Genomic DNA, 21,531 nt, shown 5'->3' with positions numbered 1-21,531 from the left:
GCGTGAGTGACAGCGGGCTCTGCCTATCCATAGGCAGAGCCAGCTGTACCCGCCCCCTAATCCGTCCGTTCCTCCAGTCAGCACTGGAGGATCGGAGTAGGGAGGGGGGAATCCCTGCAGGGAGCCGTCTCTGGAGAAACATGATCGAGAAGTGAGCGAGCGACGATAAGCTTTCGCTCACTTCCTGATCTATTGAGCCGACGTGTGACAGTTTCATTGTTACACGTTGGCTCAAACTATGAGGATGAGTGATTTTCACTCGCCTCATAGTTCTCCTTTAACTCTCCATGTTCTGTAATGTGAAATCAGGATTTTTATCCTAACTGTAAAATACATTTCTTGGAGTACATCACAAGATACTCCCCTCTGTATTTTGTGATTCACTCTGTTGCTTGCTACAAAACTGAGGAATACAGGGCTGTCCTTCAGCTTTTATTGACTTTTCAGTGGTCGGTTACCTGAAGGTAGTTGCATAACCCATCTATTCCATAATTAACTCCATGTCCTGTGATGTACTCCATGAAAGGGACTTTACAGGTAAAACAAAGCTCCGTTTTTTTCTGGATATTATTAGCGTTTCACTGCTTGATTTTGCTGGTTTCCCAGAGTTGCCCTTTAATATTTTTGTTGTAAAGCTGATTTTATCATTTACTGTTACAAACCAATACAATTCTCTTTTCCAGAGACAAGAGCAGCATGCAGAGCGACCTGCCTTACTGGAGTTAGAAAGATTTGTACGTATTTGTCGCTTCAATTAGAGTTTTTTCTTTTTTTTATTGTTAATGTATTTGTGAAACATCTATAAGGTACTTCATGCAGTCTGGGAGAACCAGGCATGCTTTTCAGATCTCTTTATGTATCAATATAGGGACTTCATTAGCTACTATTATACTGCCTTCCTAATTTTATTTCTCATGTACAGTATATTTTAGGTTCTTGACATGTAAGGCATTGGTGTGGTTGATTTATAAGAGCACAAACAATGTAGGGATTGTACCTGGCAACAATAAAATGTGATCTCTATTGTACATGTTAAAAATTGTCTACACACTGAAGAGGAATGGCAAGGAAGGATTGAACCAAGCAGAATCTGCATTCTGCATCTGGGACAGTTCCTGAGACATTATGTCTCCTAAGTTGTTTTAGACCCTTCTATATGAATTCCATCCCAGCACATGGATACACGTGTCTTGTATGCTCTAAGGCCTGGTTCACACCTGGGCGTTTTACAGCGTGTTCCTACGCACTCTAAAACGCTCAACATGTGCAAACTAATAATTGCCTATGGGCATGGTTCCCACCTGGGCGTTTTACAGTGCGTAGGAACGCGCTGAAAAACGCCCTACGCCCAAAGAAGAACAGGAGCTTCTTTGGGGCGTTTTTCTGCGTGTTTCCATCGTTATTCCCGAGTGTGAAGGGGGTTTGAAAATGGAAAAAAAAGAGAAAATAAGGAAAAAAGCAAAAAAAAAATCCTACCGCCAGTGAAACGCGCGTTTCACTGAACGGAAAAACGAGCAGAAAAAATACACTCAGGTGTGAACCCAGCCTTAGGGTTCATCTTGAGTTTATCTGTATGTGTCTGTATAGCACTACTTAACCTATAGAACTATTAAACTATGTAACTTAAACTATTACATAATATTAATAACATTGAAAATGCTAGCTAATAACAACATGAAGTGTATAGGGTAATATAAAAATTCCACTAAACTGTTATTTCAGAGTGGTCACTAGTGAATGTTATTTCTCACCAGATTTATGGAGGATATAATGGAGGAAAAATACAACCATTTAGATAATTCAAATTGCATTGTATTTATAATTCTGCTATGGCTGAGTCAGCCACCAAAACAGTTAACATCTTTGGATGACAACTAAAGTTGAAAAACTGTTGCCATTAAAGTTTATTTTGCACTTCATTAATATACAACCATAACTCCTGTAAATTAGTTATTTCCTTCTATCTGGTCTCATTTGTCGGTATGTACTATGTAGTCAAATATATGCCGTCTATTACTTTGCTTATCTCCATTTTTAGGAAAGAAGAGCAATGGAGAGAAAAGCTGTTGAACTGGAGGAGGAGTTAAAGGTAAAAAATATAATGCAGGATTTATTATCCAACAGTTGCTTGCTGTTAGCCCAGATGTTTTTGTTGCTTTCACAAGCTACTGTTGGCTGTAAAACTATCACAGCCTCTCTTGTTTCTTATAGCCACCAAATGCCTTTGCAAACCAAGTTATTACCCAGCAGTGACATGACTGTGCTGCCCTGCACACAGCTTGTGCAGATTAGTAGAGCTGTTGGAGGTTTTCAGCTGGTCCTCCCACTACAGTCCGCCTGCAGGAAACAAAGCAATCATTTAAATATAACCCTATCATATATTTATCTCACAGTCCATGCTAACTAATATACCTTAACAGCTGCTAGCATAAACAAGGCACTATACAGTCCTGTAATTAACCGTTGTCTATAAATATTCCCATCACTAAGATGACAGTCCTCATTAATTATCACACAATGTTATAAAATCTTGTATATTGTCAACTCATCTATTTTGATACCCAAACATCTTGATTATAACCTTCACACAAATATCGCATGAAAGCACTTGCCAGATCCTCAGACCTCACTGCATTACATAGGTCAAATTGCGCTTGTGTGGATGTGACTCAAGATCAAACCAGCTCCATTGTCTATATACCCACTACAGGTAAAAACACTCTACTCCACTCCCTTAACTGATTTTCTGATATGCACCTGGACCATCTGTACCCATCACAGATAAGGTAGCCTTGTTGTACTTGATCCTTCTCCAAGGACACTGCACCCTATTCTGTCATAGGTGCATAAACTTCCCTCAGGTCTTTCTATCACCACGCGAAAAAAGCTTTTATATGCCTAAATGTTTTGACTGGGATTATTATAGAATAGACAATCTGCATGAGATATATATATATATATATATAATCTATCTAATTCACTCGTCCTCTCGTCTTTGACGAGAGGACGTCATAGCCGGACTCGTAGCTTCTCGGACGGCCGTTGTAATTAAACGGCCGGGAACTTCTTCGATGGCTGTTTACATACAACCGGTCCCGTGGCTGTAGACTCGCTGAATCGGTTGTATAATGCGTGTGGGTGTGCGCCCCCCTCCACCGCTGCCGATCCCCGGTGTGTCCAGTGAGGGCTCGGCACATGCAGGGCGGCTCTGTAACCGGAGATCATCACTTGATCTCCCTCTGATCTCCTCTGACTGCAGGAGTGATGCATTTTACATCACTTCCGCATTCAGCTGTTGTTCTCCAGCCTCTGTAGCTGGAGTGAAGCTGGTGAAGCAGATCTCTGCTTCATCAGCTTCTTTGGGGGTCCCTAGGTGACATTAGGGGTCCTAGAGACCCCTGATGTCTCTATAAAGGGGACCTGTCTGTGTAAATTGGCTATCACATAGGGGGATTCTTATCCCCCTATGTGATCGCAATAAAGTTAAGTGAAAAAAAATTTTTACAAAAATAAAGTTACCAAAAAAAAATGTATATTTAAAAAAAAATGCAAGTCCCCTGCCCCCACATACACACACACAAACATGCATCGGGTGCGCCTACATGTGAAACTGGCCATTGCGCCACACATGTTACATATCGCCGCAAAATTCAGAGTGAGGGCAATAATTTTAGGGCTTCTGGAGACGGCAACCCACCAATGCTGCAGTGCCGTCCGTCCGTTTTTTTACAATGGGCGGACGGCAAGTGGTTAATCACTATTAAAACTAAACTGATGAGCAGTAAAAGCTTTTAAAGCATCGCCTATGGACAATTTTGGGTGTAGGCGATGCTTGTATAGGCAATGCTTTTGGCAACAGAAAATCTGCAGATAATTGTAAGGTGTATGGCCAGCTTTAGCCTCTATTTAGATCTACAGTTGCCATGGTGGTACACATGTGATCAGCTATGACCCCAGCAATTTAGGGGTTGGAAAGTTTAGGTGAGTGCTGACATAAGCACACTGGCAACTGTCACAGTTAAAACCATACCTTAAACATAGCATACACTGCACATGTGCTAGTAGGTAGAATGTAAATGAAAGCACTGCAGAAAACAACATCGATATGTTTGATTAGTAATTTGATAACATTTATTGAACATTTCTAATTTGATCTTTCTTTTGAGAAACTGTTAAATCTGTGGCTTTAGATGTGCTTACACAAGTCTGCCTGCCAAACTGATGTTTTCTGTAGCCCTGTGCTAAATTATTTGTGCCTATGCAAACATCTCTCATGTTAGGCAAGACATCTTGAGACATCCCATTTTTATGCCACCATATTTAATTTAGATCCTAGCCATTAACCTAGCAAACATACAACAGGGAAACCTCTCACAAATGCATACTGTATATCAATGCATTATTTGCAGAAAGTTTGGTGCTATATTAAGATAAGAAAAGGTAATTGCCACAATAGTAATAAGTGGTATTGAATATTTGTGTGGTGTGATTGTGTGTGCTTTGAATGTTTGCTGTTCTGACTATCTGTGTGCTGGCCGTGTGTGCTGGCAGTAAGTGTGCCGATTGTGTACACAGTCGGTCTGCATGCCACCTGTCCGCTGGTGTGTTGCTATTGTGTGTGATTATTTTTAATCTGATGCAGCATTTATGTGGATTATGTTTGCTCACATGAAAGAAAAAGATTCCTAGTGTTGACGCGCCAGAGAAAAATATATTTATTTTCAAGTAAAAATGTTTTATTGAGGCAAATAGTAAAGTAGTGACAAGGTGAAACATGTAATATGCACAGTGCTTCAATGCAGTTTACAATATTACATACATGGATCTGATCCTGGAATATAGGAATGGCTACCGTGGCAGAATAACCAGTAGAGAATTTAAGCGTCAGACTACGCACTTCTCAATGATACAGGGAATGTGTCACCAGTGGGTTTCTTATCCTGTGAGAGTCCAGGCTATGTTAGAGAGAGCTTAATGGTAATGGTGCAGAGTATAATTACAAGGGGTGTTTGGTGTTTAGGTGTGGTAGTTAGAATAGGTATTCCAGGATCCGACGCATTCGTTAACAGTAGTACAGATGATGATATTTGGGAGGGTGTTTTCCACTTGTGCTGTCCGCTTCTCATGTGACATTGTCCAGCTCACATGTCGTTTGAGGTTAGAAATGCTAAGTGTATTGGATAGCCAAGATTTTGCTATTTCTCATATAGCCGCTGTTAGGACATGGAGGCTCAATTTAAAAGCCGATACAGGGAGACCCACCGGTTTGCAATTAAGGAGGGCGAAAGTGGGATCTTTACTCATGGTTCGTTGAAATAAGGATGAAAGTATGCGGAACACACGGTCCCAATACTTAGCGACTTTCGGGCACTGCCAGAAAACTATATTTCTTAATCGTATGGCACAGGGCACAGACTCCTCCAATTAATGACCCTGGGTTGTATGCAGCTACCTTCAGATGATTGGACACTGGCGGACAGAACTGTGGAACACCCATATATTGTAACCCTTCCCACTCTCAGCAATGCTCAGTTTGTTGTTAGTGTCCTTAGGTAAAGGGTGAACTCTCTCTACTAAGAGCAGGTTTCTGGTCTATTTGTACATCTACTTCCTACCTGAAGAGGATGCTTACCTCAAACCTAGCTGCAAACAGGCCAGTGAGGCAGAATCACAGCATCTGGATTGAGGGCCCATACCCTGCCATTGTATAAGATGCAGGGCTGGCCTGTAATGTTGATTTGGGAACTGGACCCTGCTAACCCTTGGTTACAGCAGTGCAACAAGATACAGTCTGCCAAAGGGTGCTATACAGGTCCGGGGCAGTGGCATACATGCACTGGTGTGACCCAGTCCCTTAAGACTCCCTGGAGGAGGAAAGGGTATGCCCTTCCAAAGTGGGCAAAGCGGGGAGTTTTGAAATTGATCCAATGAGATAGATCTTCAAGACCATGAGGTAGTGAGTGGGGCTTGGCCCCTACAGGAACTTAGCGTTCCCCTAATCCCCCCCACACACACAGACCAGTTAGTTATACCTGGACCCTTGGCTCCTGCCTTTGCGCATTTAGGAGTGGGCAGCGTGTCTCCTAGGCCGGGGGCAACTGCACCATTTTAAATGTGTTGAGGACACGTAAGCCCGTGCAACATTTTCCCATTCAAATGGGGCATTTTCCCATTCAAATCTAGGCCTAGTCTTGGACACAACCCAGGCCCATGTGTTTCTTCCAAGTGCTTGTCAGTGCTTCTTGGGCCTTTCAGCACCAGAAATCTGTTTCTCAGACGCTGGATATGTGTACATCTTTGTAGTCCTACTCAGCCTGGCCAGTCATATGAACGGTGGTCTCGACCGCCGAGTCATAGAACCCCACACAGGCAGACGGCCCTCTGTTTCTTCAGAGAACCCTGCATCACCTGGAAGAAAATCTGCTGCTGATGTGTAAGTACACCTACATGGCATCACCTCTATGTTCCTGGTGGTGGTTGCAGTGCCTTGCACGGTCTACTCCTAACCCCGCTTCTGGTGGTACGTATGTGGGCTAGGGTGGTCTAGTGTAGCTAGGGCCGCAGGGGTGGCACCACTACTTGAGGCTGCCACTTGCAGCCTAGCATAACACGGTTGCTTCCAGTGGTGCTGCTACTGGGGCCATGGCTTATGAACCGGGGTGCTGGGGTCACGGTCTGTCTGCCGTGACCATGACTGCACTACCCGGTTCTGGTGCAGTACCCTTACCTGAGGCCAGGTATTGCGGTGCAGGAAGTGGCCACCATCTTTATTTTAGGCTGCTGCCCTTTTACTCATGTCACTTCCACCCACCCTGAGGAGGAGGAATGCAGGCAGAGAGTTGCATCTCTGGCGTGTGAGGATTGTGGACTGCCCTGTGAGGATTCTTTACATTCCCCTGTGTGTGCTGCTTGCATGCCTTAGTCACTGTCCCAGTCGCCTATGCCACCTTCAGGGCCCCTACTGGAGCCTTTGGGTGCCCCTGGTTCTTCCACTTTCTTTGAGGCCTTTACTTCTTCCATGGATGGCTTTAGTTCTAATATCAAATGTGCATTATCCCAAAAACCCGCAAGGGAATGTCCACCCTCTCCAGTCCCTATAATGCAGTCAGGTATAGAAGAGGATGTCTCTGCGGCATTGGACCAGCCTAATCCAGCAGATCCCTTGCCGAATTTGTTTAGTACCGAGGATAAGACTTCAACTTCGATCATGATTCAGGAACGGGAGTTGGTGTCTGTGCTCATTCATTCTATTCATTGTACTGTAATAATTGTCACTATTGGTACTGCAATTGCTGGTATTGTAGCTGTGCTATAATAATTGCAGGTACAGGTAGTCCTCAGTTTACCCTGGGGTTAGTTCCTAAAGAAATGGTTGTAAATAGAAACCAGTATAAATTGGAACTCAGTATATAATGTAAGTCAATGGGAAGCAAGGGAGTTATGTTCCAGACCTTTCCCAAAATTGGCATAAGTAATAAAATACAGGTACATTATATGTAAAGCTGCTGCTTGAGCTCACAGAAGGAGCTTTACATAAAATGTACCTGTATTATGTCAATTTATGTCAGTAAGAAAGACTTGTAAGTCAGTAGAAAGTGAGGAAGCTAGGTTCCATTATTTACTGGGTTTCAGTTTACACCAGTTTCTATTTAGAACCATTCCTTGTTTTAAGAGAGGCATTGAACCTAACACCCTCACTTCCCATTAACATGTATTATATATTTGTTTTCAATTTACAACAATCCCAGAAATGGGTGCTATTTTCAATCAGTGCAAATTGAACCGTTGAACCAGGTGGAGGCCACCTGTATTGTAGCGGTACTGTAATAATTGTGGGTATTTGTAGCTGTGCTGTAATAATTGCGGGTATTGTAGTGGTTAGGGCTGCACTGATTGGGAGGGATGCATTTTTTCAGAGACCGAGTACAAGTAGATACTTTTCCTCAAGTATTCAAGATACTAGAGCTGCAGCTAACGATTATTTTTAAAATCGATTAGTTAGCCGATTATTAAGTTCGATTAATCGGATAAACAATAAAATAAAATACATTTTAAAAAATTGATTGAGATTGCACTCCATCCCAGAAGCAAGCTTGGAGCAGTGGAAGTAAAAAAGGAAGCAAAAAGTGTGGTGTGCAATATAGTGAAATTAAAAGTTTAAAATTATACAGCAATGATGAAGAATGGCATAGACTATAGAGGACTACAAAACCCAGCAATAGTACATTATACAGCACAATGCAGAATACCACCAGCTATAGAGGAATACAACAAATCCCAGCACTAGTACATTATAGCTGGTGGTATTCTGCATTGCGCTGTATAATGTACTATTGCTGGGTTTTGTAGTCCTCTATAGCTAGTGGTATTCGGCATTGCACCACTGCATAATGTACTATTGCTGGGATTTGTTGTACTCCTCTATAGCTGGTGGTATTCCACATTGTGCTGTATAATGTACTATTCCTTGATTTGTAGTCCTCTATACAGCGCAATGCAGAATACCACCAGCTATAGAGAAGTACAACAAATCCCAGCAATACATTATACATACAGTGTATAATGTATTGCTGGGATTTGTATTCCTCTATAGCTGATGGTACATTGCTCTGTATAATATACAGTACAGCAGAATGTACCATCAGCTATAGAGGAATACAAATACCACTATCCCAGCAATACATTATAGAGCACCATGTGTGGGAAAGTGCAGGCTTACCTCAGCAGTATTCCAGCAACTTGTTTCTGAGATCGGTCCTGTCTATCAGCGCCTGTCATCCACCCACACCTGCTCCTCCTTACTTCTTCTCCCCGCGTCCCTGTGCCGATCGTGGATGTGGGCGGGCGGTGAGCGTGAGGCGGAGAGGAGGTGCGGCGTGTGGAGAGTGGATGCGGCCGTGTGGGTCTGGCAGCAGCGAGCGTGAGGTGGGGAGGAGGTGTGGCACGTAGCGTGTGTGGAGCCGTGAACAGGGCCAACCAATCGGAAGCCGATTAATCGATGAATGAAAAAGTTGACAACTTTTTCAATACTGTAATGGATTATGTCGATTAGTTGTTGCAGCCCTAGCTGATACCAGTTACCAATACCTTCTTTTTTTGTGTCGTGACTAATAATTTTAGGACAGTGATGGAGCGGCAGGTCCAAGTCAATGCTGCAACCCTGGTAGTTCTGCCACTGACTCCAAGCTGTAGAAGGACTACAAATCCCAGCAATACATTATTACAACAATGCAGAATACCATCAGCTATAGAAGACCACAATACCCAGCAATACATTATACAGCAATGCAGAATAATATGAGGCTACATGCTCTGTGTTGCTCACCAGGGCTGTATGGTGTATCAGGTGGCTGTGTGGAGTCGTGCCAGGGCTATGTGGGCTCTTACCAGAGCTATGCAGGGTCTTTCCAGGACTGTGTGGCAGCTCAGGAGGCTGTGCAGGTCTTACCATGGCTGTGCGAATCTCACCAGGGCTGCATGCGTGGCTCACCATGGCCGTGTAGCCCTCACTATGTAAGGGTCTTATCAGGGCTGCGTGCGGGTCTCACCATGGCTGTGGGTTGTTACCAGGGCTGCGTGCAGGTTTCAGCATGGCTGTGGGATATCGCCATGGCTGTGCAGTGTCACCGGGGCTGTGTGCGGGTCTTAGCAGGGCTTTGAAGGCGGGTGCGCATCTTTGCGGGCGGGTGACGTCTCCCCATGGCTGTTCGGGCGGCAGAAAGGAGGAGAAAACACCACACCACAGCTGTAAACAGAAAGGCGCCGCAAGATCCCCAGCAAGCGCGAGATCCTTAGGGCAGCTGAACCTGTTTAAAAAATTTAAAGGGCCAGTATCAGCCTTTAGTATCGGCGCATTTTCCCGTGTACGAGTACTCGAAAAAATGCCCAGTATAGGTACCGATTACCAATTCTAGTATCAGTGCATCCCTAGTAGTGGTACGGTAATAATTGCCGGTATTGTAGCTGTGTGGTAATAGTTGCGGGTACTGTAGCTGTACTGCAATTCTGGGTATTGTAGCTGTACTGTAATAATTGTTGCTACCAGTATTGTAATTGCCCATATTGTAGCTGTGCTTTAATAATTTTGGCTATTTTAACAGTACTGTAATTTCCAATAGTGGTACTATGACTGTGGGTATTGTAGCAGTACTGTAATAAATGTGGATATTGTAGCAGTACTCTAATAATTGCTGATAGTGGTACTGTAATAATTGGGGGTATTGTAGTGGTATTGTAATAGGGTAAAGAAGTTTTGACCTGGATCTGGATACTAGGTGCCACACCCCTGGTAATAGTATGCAAAAAAGATTCTTTTAAAGAAAGAAAGAAAAGTGGGGTTTTGGAAGCACCAAAAATGACAACTCCAGACAAAAAGATAAATGAAAAATATATTTATTTAGTATAAATCTTAAAAAAGAGGGGGGGCTTGATGCCAATAATAAAAACAGTTAATTGTATAGTTAGTCCCTAAAAGCTCTTTCCACATGCACAGTACCTTTCCATTTACAAAACAAACATGATTCACCCTATGTTCTTATGGACATACATGATTGGGGTTGATATGCCAATATCCAAAATACATAATAGAAAGGCCCATCCGAAGATGCTCGTAGGGCTGTGGAGTGGAATAAATACTCTCCGCTAGCACTGCCCTAGGAGCAGAGTGTGACCTTTAGAGCAGCACATGATTCAATTAGTAGATAAGAAACAACTTTTTGAACATGATTAGGTACAAAAGACAATGCTAATTCAGTTAGAGATCTGCATGATTCCCCATCTACCTTGATGGGTTAACATATTCATCCACAAAGTTATCTAGTGTCCACAATTTGTGAGTATTAGTCTATGAACAGTGCTTGAAGAGTTGGAGGGTGGAGCAGATCTGTTCTCCACTAACACCAACCCGCAAGCAAAATATGGCCACCTTGAGAGTTCATAAAATGATAATAATGATTGTCAGGGATTCCACATACAGGTGAAACTCGAATAATTAGAATATCGTGCAAAAGTAATTGCAGTAAGTGCTGCAAAAGGGGCCCAAACCAAGTACTGAGTACATATGCATGCTTGTACTTTTTAGAGGTCCGATATTGTTCTATGTACAATCCTTGTTTTATTGATTGCATGTAATAATCTACTTTTTTGAGGTTGTGGATTTGGGGTTCTTGGGGTTTTCATGAGCTGTAAACCATAATCATCACAATTATGACAAATCACGGCTTGAATTATCTTGCTTAGCATGTAATGAGTCTCTCTCGTATATTAGTTTCACCTTTTAAGTTGCATTAGTGAAATAAATGAACTTTGCACGATATTCTAATTATTTGAGTTTCACCTGTAATTAGTATACTTTGGGTACATGATTAAGGCATATTACAAATGGTCATAGTTATGTCAAAAACAATGCGATTCACCCTTAGATTGTGTGAACATACATAATAGAAATTAATTCATTCTGTGAAGATATCAAACAATTCATATATAGATAGATAACAAAAAATAAATGGTATAAAGTGGAGCAAGCTTGCTAACCTTGCCCTACAATCAAAACATAGCCACCATAATGGGTTATGTGTTTGAATTCTTTTGTAGAAAGAAAGTGTTTGTTAGGCTCAATCAGATTGTAGGACAAAAACTATGATGCATAGAATTCCCCCTATATCACGATGCCGCAAACCTAGGTGATGACAGTGTGGTCGATGGTGTTTGCTAATGGAGTGTTAGGGTGTGGAAGAGCAACTTCAACGTTTTGCGCAACTCTGCGCTTCTTCAGGAACAAAAGGGAGATATCTGTATAATATAGAAAGACATTGTATGTAATCTCTACCATGATTTCCCCCTCCCCCCTTTTTTCTTCCTCTCCTTCCATCGGTCTTCCCCAGTGGTTGCCAGGGACGGTGGGACTCTGTCCCTGAGAGCATCACCCCGGGCGCTAAGCCACCCCCACCTAGGATGGCCGGCATCATTATCCTGGGAGTCCACCTGCTATCTTTTCAATCACAGCTGTTATCTAGCCTTATGTTTTAAACTTTATTTCTATTCTTTATGTTTTATTCTTATTCTTCAACTACACTTGGCCCCCTATACGATCTGTGTGGGGATTTAGATCTCCTTTTTTCTGTCTTTAATAGAAACGAGACGTACGCTATGGCTATCTCAATTTCTAAAAAAGTGTAAATGTCTAAAGGATTGGCTGAGGCTCCACGGACGGCGCGGTGACGTCATAATGACGTTGCCGCGCCGGATGCTATTATAGTGCCCACGTGAGCCACCGCCAGTATGCGGCCTCGAGGCGGCGGTCCCGGTTGTTGGTGGCGTGGAGGCGTCTGGCAAACTCCCTTTCTGTGGGAGCTAAGACGGGACGGCGTTCTACCCTTTCTGGTGACGAACTCAGTGAGCGAGATACATCTATCCGAGGTATGCTGATTGATGATGGCCAGCAAGTGGATAAATCGCTAAGTAGCCAATGACTAAAGTCGCACATGTGGCTCTAGACTAGGAGTAATCAGTCTGTGGGTCCAGGGTGCTGTGTTGGGTCCAAGCAGGGGCGTATTTGCCGCGAGGCAAACAAGGCGTTTGCTTCGGGCGGATGCTGCTAATGGCAAAATAAACACATTTAAATAATTAGTGAGTTGAACTTATTATTAGCACTACAACTATGAGTGTAAAAATTTGAAGTTTAACTAACACTACGGTGCGCTATTGTTCATCGGCACCCGGTTGTCTGATGGTTGCAAAAATGGCACTCGGCGTGTAAAAGGTTGCTGACCCCTGGTGTAGACAATCACTCCATAGGGGTTGGCATCTTGTCTTGAAGCATTGGTGTGTTGTTTTTCGTCCCCTAGCAGTACACGATCCTAACTGTTCTGTCCCTGCTACATGTTGCCCTGTGGCCTTTGTATAGCTTAACATACAGCTAAACCTTCCTATTCTGAAATAAACCAGACTTGAGTGAAATCTTGATGCTTTATTAACAAAACAGGGTAGGTGAAATTGGTGAGAGAGAAAATGGAAGAAAACAAATGTAAATATAGTGTTGTCTAACAAATATACAGAGAAACAAGTACAGCCATACCAGTGATGCTGCCTAAAGGAGATTTAGGCTCTTTCCTCCATATACATGCTGTGGATGTCAGCGGATTCTTTTCTCCTTTGTTCTAAAATGGAGGCTGAGCTCCCAAAATGCCCTTGTTTCCTTCGTTCGTGGACAGAGGATATTGGGAGTTTACCAAGAAAAAAAACAGTCTAAACCAGTGGTGGCAAACCAATGGCGCGCTCATGTCCGGATTAACATAGGGGTGTCTGGAGCTACTACTGAAAATAATCCCGACTGTCCTGGATCGCCTCAGTAGGCGATCCGGGTGGGCCACAATCAGACAGTGGTGGCCCTCTAATTGGGAATATTAGACGGCCGGCCGCTGGGGCAGCAGTAAGGCCCTTCAGGCAGCGCTTTGAGCTGCAGGCAGTCCCCAGTTTTGTTGTTCTTTCTTGAAGCGGTTAGTGTTTGTTGTATTTCCCACCACTCAGTTGGACCGCTTTTGGACATTTTGAAGGTAAAAGACTTCCTGTGTCCCTTTTAAAGATGAGAAAGAAAATAAGATTTTCTCATAATTTTTTTCCCAGTGTCCAATCCTCCTGGGGGCGGCAGTATAACCTGAAGGTTACATTTGTGTCCTTCAATGGATCCTAGAAAAGATTTTACGGTCAGTGTAAAAATCGTATTTTATTTTTCTTGTAAGGTTGCATTAATGGACATCATTTACATTTCAAAGGTCACCCTTTTGATCTACATTTAAAAGAAACAAAGAAGTTGAATTGTAACAATAATGTTTCTGAATTTTATTTCTAAATTGAGCTTCTGGATATCATTCCAAACACTGTTCAGAAGCACCGTTTTGCACTGGTGCGTTAAGGAGCAAGTCCAGCTGTTTTTTTGGCAGCTGGGAGTTGCCAGCCAGAGTGGTCGGGGAAGTGGCAGCATGGGTAGGTTGGGTTGGGCATATTACAAATCCATGGCATTTTCGTCTGTTATGCCTTTGCTCCTGTTCATCTTCTTCACCTTTTTCTCAATGCCCCGTTCTGGCCCAAAGGAGCCTGGTTCTCTCTCTATCTCTCTGTCCATTCATCCTCCTTGGACTTTCCCAAACACACCAGATTTAATTTCTTAAGGACCAGTCCTTCATCCCAACAACCAGATGTTCAGACTGACTGCATTCTTCAGAAGAAGAGATCCTGGGGGCTAAGGGACTTTCTTCTAGAGTTGTTAATACTCTTCTTTGCAGTCGTAAGCCTGTCACTAGATGTTTTTACCCAAAGGTGTGGAAGACATTCAATTTGTGGCTTAAAGGAGAACTATGGGGTAAGTGTTTTTCCCCATAGTTCTCCTAAGGGTCACGGGAGGACACAAACTAGCATCCTCCCGTGACCCAAAACTCAGTATACCGCAAGCTACAGCTCGCGGTATACTGAGACCGCCGCAGTCGGGACAGATCCTGACAATGCTGTTGAGATCCACCCAGCTGCGTGATTGACAGCTGGCTCTGCCTATCTAGATGCTTGTTGATTGAATTGTTATACGTTTACTTTATTTCATAGCGCAACACTAGTCTGTTTAAACAGCCCCGATGCTGGCGACGTACACTGTACGTCGTCAGTCACGAAGGGGTTAAAGCAGCTCCCTATGCTCAATTCTACTCCAGACCACTGCAGCTAAGAATTCTGGCTGTGTGGGATAAACAGGCATATTCCCTGCACCTCCCCTTTAATTTTCCCAGCAAGACAAAGCTTGCCCCAACATGGTGAATCTACAACCCAGTATTGGAATCAGGGAAATCTTTCCTCCCAATGGACTGTACATGAGGGATGGCAGCCTGTCAGGCTGGGGAGGAGTCTTGGGGGAACCTCTCAGCTCAAGGGACTTGGTTGATTGAGCAGCTCATCCTCTAATCAACATCCTGATGCTCAGGGCCATTCGGTTTTCCCTTCGATGCTGAACCCCCAGTTACAGGGCCACCCAATCAGTGTTCAGTCAAAGCCATAGCCATGGCTTTCATCAACCACCAGTGAGGCACCAGAGGTTGCACAGCTGATGGGAAAGCAGACATTATCCTGGCTTGGGCAGGAATTCACGTCCAGGCCCTGTCTGTCATGCTCATTCCAGGCATGGAAAATTGGCAGGCAGACTTCCTCAGCCGTCAATGTCTGGATCTCATTTAACCTTCACCCTTTGATGTCTATTGACCTTTGTCACAAGTGGGGGATGCGGGGCGTGACCCTCCTAGCATTCAGATTCAACAACATACAGAACAAGTTGGTCGCGAGGACCAGGGATCTCAGGCCTTCACTGTGGATGCCTTGGTGACTCCGTGGGATCAGTTCAGCTGAGGCAGGATGGGAATTGGGAGGGTTTATACAGGGCTGTCTTGCAGCTTTGACAGATTTGCCAGTGTTGAATCACCTGAAAATAGCTGCATAACCCATCAGTTCAATAATTTACACCTTGTGTCCCGGGAAGTACTCTAAGAAACAGATTATACAGTCAAGACACAAATAATTGCATTATTTATTAATATAGATCCTTAATATAAGGATTTAATGTGAACCACATTGTTTGCTAATATCTATTGGTCTAGTGCACTTTTACCTCAACACACACTGTGTTGGCGTACACCTTGGCTACATGCACTGGTACTAAATGTGTGTGAAACTTGGCTGTGTGCTCTGTGGTTAAATGTGGGGTGTTGAGCCTGGCTGGTTGTGCATTGGCTTTAAGTGTGTTTGTATGTGTGTGTGTGTGTGTGTATACTTTATCTGCTGTGTGCTGTAACTTCTCTGGTATAGTGTCACTCCAGAATCTTATGTACACCAGTGAGGGCACAGGGAGAAAAAAAGCAGACACACAGGAGAATGCAATACTGTAAGAGCGTGTGTGAGGGAAGTGTAATACTAGGACTGAGAGGTGGAGTATGAGCCAGGAGAGTGTAAATTAGTACTTCTGACAGGAAGCAGCAGTTGGTCTGTTACAGAAGAGAGAGCAAGTAGGGATGAGAGCAACATCAAGTAGAGAGCAGACAGGAATATGGAGAATGTTCATTAAGAGTATAAAGCTGAATAGGTGCAAAACTTCAGTTTTTTTTTTAAATGAGAGGGGCTCTTCTCTTTATATTATTTAGGATAGGATGTCCTGTCTAAAAAGTATTAAGGCAGCCACTGCACCTACCTCTGCTAGAGAATGCATTGTCACAGGAACTAGAGGTAAGGGGAAATCTTGTATTGGATAAACCTTTTCTAGTGACAACTGTGTAAAAAAATATTTCCTCATGCCTTTGAAAGATCCTCTTACTTCTGCTTTGTAAAACTCGTGGACAGGAAGTGGAAGGAAATCTCCAACTCAAAAAAGTAACAGAAGTCGTAATTATTTCCTACTCTATCTAAACCTAAAAATTGACTGTGACTTGATATCTAATTTATTTCCAGGTCCTTTCTGACTTGAAGGCGGATAATCAAAGACTCAAGGATGAAAATGCAGCTTTAATACGAGTCATCAGCAAGCTTTCGAAGTAAGGAGGCAGAATGAGAACGGATGATAACAGCCATATCCATTATGAATATCTTTGCTCTGCCTTGGCCAACATGGACTTGAAGGCCTGCTGGGCCAGAACACGGTCTTCCTGGTTGTAAAAGCTACTGCATAAGACTGTTGGAAATAGAAGTGATCTACAGTTTGGGATTGTGGTGCACACACTGGATCCATACTGTCAGACCCAGCATCCCAAAACTGTGAACACAGAGGAAATCTGACCTGCTAGTTTATGCCAGTTTTATTTACATTTTTTTTTTAAATGTATATCTTTAATTGTATAACAGTACTTATATCTATGTGTCTGCAAATAATCAATCAACTTAAGGTAATGCTTAAAAGCATATTCCCATCCTTGGTATAACTAAGCAAATGAGTCTTTCTTTTCCTCATGGCTGAAACGTGATGTGGTTGGTTAGCAGAACCTTCCAGACATTTCCTGCCTCACTTCAGCTACAAATCTGACACACCCTTTCTTGTTGCTCCAGCAAAAATTGTAGTTTTTTTTACTAAACCACTAGTACATTCTCTATTCAGTAAGTGAGGTTCACCATCGACTGCAAATTCACATTTCTATCCAATGTTCTATATTTAAACCCAGTGCAATACAGTTACCTTATGTCTGTCCACTGATTAGGCATGCCAATGAATGAACAAATATACAGCATTTAACATGTTGATATATCTATGAATGTTGTGTGCCGTGCAGGTTTTCCAGCTTGTTTAATCATTACACCATTAATGCTTTTATGCTGAATTGTTCCATGCTGGGTTCTGCCAAAGTGTACACTGAAAAGTTCCAAGAAAGCCATGATAGACTTGTGTGAAAACTTGAGAAATGTAAAATTTGTGTCCTACAATTAGGTTGCCAGCCGTTATTTTTGTAATAGATGTTTATAAAACAAGCAGATATCTGGCTGTTAGAAGCACTTTTTTGCATGTTCTTTTTTAATGATCATCATGGCAAATGAGGATTTTAATCTTCAAGAAATGGAATTGTGTAAATTCCATTAAGTTTTTTATTTGGTTGTGAAGTCAACTATATGCGATCACGGTCAGCTATCTAATGCAGAGCTCTCCTTTTCTTATGTAAGTCCTGTTCTTAATTTAAAAAAAAAATATTGTTTCTCTGTACTCAGGTGAGAGTAGTTGCAGTGGCTATGGCAAAGTTGCTTGTTGAAGCTAACACAGGGGATTCCACTGTATAATTGTGAGAAATTCTACTTAAAATAGACGCATCCAGGATAATTGTTTCCACATGGATTTTGTATAGGTATTTCAGGTGAATCCGGGGATCTCCACTCTTTTTGAGCATGTTAGACATCTCCCCATAGCAGTATATTTTGACACCCGTTTATGTCTGCTCAGACAGCTGAGAATGTTCCCCACAAGGCAGATTGTGAATGATAGCAGTCTTCTGAAGAAAGTATTCATGTTCTTTACAGTATATGCAGGAGATAAACATAATATTTATCCATGTGTTTGTGACAAAATGTTTAGATGCAAAGACCAAAATCTCATGCTAACTAACCAGAAAGTTTTATTTTGTTAAGCGTTTTTGCAACATATTGTTTGCGACCCACTTCACATATTATTTTTCAACATTTCTCAATGGCACTGTATTTGCGTCCAGCATTTGCGACTTTAAAAAACTGTTGCACGTCCTGGAAGTACTCCTGAGCACTTCTTAAAGTATCGCCAGGATAATTCACCTGCACATCCTCAAGTCAGCTAAGCACTTCAGGACTATTTAGCTGTTATCCAGGAGATTCCCAGCAAGCTTGTGACAATTTAGAGGCAATTCTCCTTACGAAGGAATTTTGGAATGAAACATAAACTAGGATAATACATTTGTCGCACTAGAAAACAGCGATATGACCATTTTTTTAAAAGACGCGGATGATGCAACCAAATTGATAAATTCCCCCAATGTCTTATGACAACCATTCTCTATGCAACTGAAGAGAAGAACATTACACTGTAAACTCATTTTTGTGAGTGTGTATGTAGATCTACATTTTAATTATTCATAATGTTTAACTTTTTTTTTATAACATTCTGTAACTTTTATAAACTAACTACCAGCAGCTACTTTGTTTTAACTTGTATGTACATTTTATTGGTGAATATATTCAGTGTTACCTTTTCAGTGAAGCTTTGATGGTAGTTTAGGTCACAGTTAAAAAGAAATTGTAGTTTTGCATTAGGTATTGAAAATTATTATAGAATTGCATGATTAAAAGACTAAGATTTAGGTTGAGTGGGGAAAAACAACTTTAAAAATCCTATTTGAATCTGTAACACTCACCATTCAATGTAAGAATTTTATTTGATTCCTGTGAAATTCTAACCGTAGGTGGCAACACCAGGCTCAAAAAACAATCAAATGAATTGGGTGACAATTTGCCAGCCAAACAGTGTAGGGCGTGGCTAACTAATCGATTTTGAAAATAATCGTTAGCTGCAGCTCTAAAACAGTGACTGCAGGCACTGGCATTCAGAATACAGTAGCCAGCAGGGAAGCATCCTCCATCCATGCTGTTTAGTATGGATGGGGGGAATCAAACTGTTTTCTCATATATAACCCATAGGCTGAATGAGAAAAAAACAATTTGTGCATGTCCAGCTTAAAAGGAATCCCAGTGTCATTGTGTGTGTTGGTCCTTGTGTGGGTTGGCTTACCACAGTCCTGATTGCAAGGCTATGCTTAAGATGCACACAGCAGAGGGTACTTTTGGGAAGCAGAAGGGAGCTTATGTGTAATTCTCAAGAGACTGTGTGTGTTGACAGACTCCTATGATGACAAGGCTGTTCAGCAATTTGCAAGCGTGCAAATACGTTTTTAAGGTATTATAATTCTCACGATTACTATGAGAATATAAACCACTTAAGCAAAACATTTTATGGGACAGCTACAAAAATATTAATCTCTAGATCTAGAAAGTAACATATTGAAAGGAAAAAACAATCACTTTCATTAGGTTACCTTGAAGAAATGTCAGTTTTACTTTAAAACATGTTGGCTATTTTACTTATGTAGCTGCACCTAAGGCTTATGCAATCTTCAGCTCCAGCTCGCAGGTGCCTACTCCTCTGGGGTCCTCCCAAACACCAATCAGCAAAGTTCTGAAGCAGTACAGAACTTCCAAAGGGTAAAATCAACTTTATTGTCCAACACAAACACAGACACTCCACCCATCTCTCTTGCATGTTTTGCCCCCAGCTGGGGTATAATCATAGATTTTATTTGCTGTGATTAAGCCCCAGTAGGGGCTCTGGTACTCCACCCAAAAGCCTTCCTCTGACATGTTTCGCCGCCCTACTAGGTCTTAATCACAGCAAATAAAATGAATGATTATGCCTCTGCTTGTGCTTCGGCTGAACGAAGTTGATTTTCCTCTTTGGGTGTTGTGTGTGGCTGCTTTGCTGAATGTTGGCTATTTAGCTGGGTAAGTAAAGGGGTTGTTTTTTTCCTTCATAGGGCTTCCAAATTTCCTCCCACTTAGGGTCCTGTCTTTGCAGCACTGAGGACTACAGATAATAATTTAAAGAGTTGCTGCAAAGTATTTAATACCCTCCTCACCAGGTGATGTGATTGCAGCTGACGCAAGCTTTCTGTGATTGTTTTTGCAAACTGTCCCAAGGGCTCTCCTTGTTTCTTGATTGTACATCACGGAACAAAGGGAGTTAAATTCTTGAACATATGGGTCATGCAGCTACCTTCGGTTGATTGTAAAATGGCAAATCAGTGCTGTTAAAACAGCTCTGTATAACCACTCCCAGCCTGCCTATTTTTTTTTTTTGTTTTGTTAGTGTCCTTAAGTGATGAACACATTCTGTCTGCTCTGAGACAAGTACATCCTTTTTTTCCTGCACTTTTCTGCTGAAGACTTTCCTAGCAAGTTTGCCTAAATGCTGCTTACAACCACTGCAGCACCTAATAGCAGATATCCAAATTTGTTATTTCCTTGGCAAAGGAAAATGCAGTCTCCTGATGACCTTTTTCGGGGGCATGCCTACTGGGAGGGTGAAGACCGGATGGGGCATGCCCCCTTTAAATGACCATGCTGCTGGGTCAGCCGCTGTTCTGAGGGTAGTAAATTAGGGCTTTCCTTAATAAAATATTGCAATATTTTAATTCCTGATTATTTAAATAAATAATATAAGAAACCATCACCATATACAAATTACAAATAATGAAATAAAACCACCTAAAATTACCCAATAACTAGCCCCAGCACAGGTACCCAATTTATTACATGAATAGAATAATGGGCCATTGATTTCATGCACAGTATACATGGAGTTGAGATGGTCTAGGAATGAAAACAAATGCATGGTATACAATTAGGGCTGTTACTGATTAAAATTTTGTGTTAGATTAATCAAAATTTTTTTTAATCGTTTAATTTCGATTAATTATAACGCACATACAGATCCAACTACATTAGCCTATACACATACAGCACAGCAATGAAGTAATAAAATGAACTAGGATCACACTAATCCAGCACGTTATTAATCTCACGTGCTGCACTCAATATGGCCGCCGCTTGAGTGGGGCAACTCAGAATAATAACGTGCTGGATTAGTGTGATCCTAGTTCATTTTATTACTTCATTGCTGTGCTGTATGTGTATAGGCCAATGCCTTGGCTGGCTATCGTGCAGAAAGTTTCTTGGGCAAACTCACCGGCCCAAGTGGCTCCGTCGGCTAACGAAGGGAAGGGGGAGGAGTCCGGTGATGTCACCGGACTCCTTCCCTTCGTTAGCCGTCACAGACATCGATGTCACCTGACTCCTCCCCCCTTCCCTTCATTAGCCGACGGAGCCACTTGGGGAAGGGGGGAGGAGTGCGGTGATGTCTATGTCCGTGACTTCAACGGATCTTCGACGCGATTCCCGGAATCCAGCGGAGAGGTGAGTGTTTTCATTAGCGATCAAAGGAATTTT

General features: G+C 42.3%; 1 long non-coding RNA gene across 1 annotated transcript; it reads left to right on the top strand.

The window, feature by feature from the left end:
• Window positions 1–703: 703 nt before the first annotated feature.
• LOC108794940 lies at window positions 704–16,790 on the top strand. The gene is made up of 3 exons (XR_001941727.1): window positions 704–734; window positions 2,039–2,089; window positions 16,477–16,790. It is a non-coding gene; the product is annotated as an uncharacterized LOC108794940 (long non-coding RNA).
• Window positions 16,791–21,531: the final 4,741 nt, after the last annotated feature.

This window comes from Nanorana parkeri, unplaced genomic scaffold, assembly GCF_000935625.1.
Source record: "Nanorana parkeri isolate BGI_ZX_2015 unplaced genomic scaffold, ASM93562v1 scaffold915, whole genome shotgun sequence".
In the NCBI taxonomy this organism is placed as follows: domain Eukaryota; kingdom Metazoa; phylum Chordata; class Amphibia; order Anura; family Dicroglossidae; genus Nanorana; species Nanorana parkeri.
This window is presented reverse-complemented; position numbering and strand designations above follow the sequence as displayed.